The sequence below is a fragment of the Oncorhynchus masou genome, chromosome 28, assembly GCF_036934945.1.
Source record: "Oncorhynchus masou masou isolate Uvic2021 chromosome 28, UVic_Omas_1.1, whole genome shotgun sequence".
NCBI lineage: Eukaryota > Metazoa > Chordata > Actinopteri > Salmoniformes > Salmonidae > Oncorhynchus > Oncorhynchus masou.
Window position 1 is genome coordinate 63,132,713 of NC_088239.1, and position 838 is coordinate 63,133,550.

Sequence of the window (838 nt, forward strand, 5' to 3'; positions counted from 1 at the left end):
TCCGCCCACTTTACTATATACGTCATCACATTCGTTTCCCTGACGTGCAGAGGAGGGTAATGGTTAGAAGGGATACAGTTTATGTCAAATTATTAACGTAAAGAATATACATTTGGGGAATTTTAGCTTACTCTAATCCTTGTCCTAACCTTAACCCAATTCTCCTAACCTGCTACGTTAATTCTCCTAACCTGCTACGAATTCAAATATGACGTAAATTAATATATATATTAAAAAAATGTTTACCCCTTTTTCTCCCCAATTTCGTGGTATTCAATTGGTAGTTACAGTCTTGTCTCATCACTGCAACTCCCATACATACTCGGGCGAGGCAAAGTTTGAGAGCCGGACATCCTCCAAAAAACAACCCAACCAAGCCGCACTGCTTCTTGACACAATGTCCGCTTAACCCGCAAGCCAGCCACACCAATGTGTCAAAGGAAACACTGTACACCTGGCAACCGTGTCAGTGTGCATGCACCCAGCTCTTCACAGGAGTCGCTAGAGCGCGATGGGACAAGGACATTCCTGCAGGCCAAACCTAACTCGGACGACGTTGGGCCAATTGTGCGCTGCCCCATGGGCCTCCCAGTCATGGCTGGCTGTGACAGAGCCTGAACTCAAACCAGGATTTCTAGTGGCACAGCTAGCACTGGGATGCAGTGCCTCAGATCTCTGCGCCACCCAAATCTGACGTTAATTTGACAAAAGCTGGATACCTTCTAGCCAGGGCGCTCAAGAGTCGTCTGCCACAGAGAGGATGGAGAGAGATGGATTTTGGCCCCTTCACACTGCCCTTTCCCAATTGGACAAGAGGTGAAACAACTATGCGAGAATG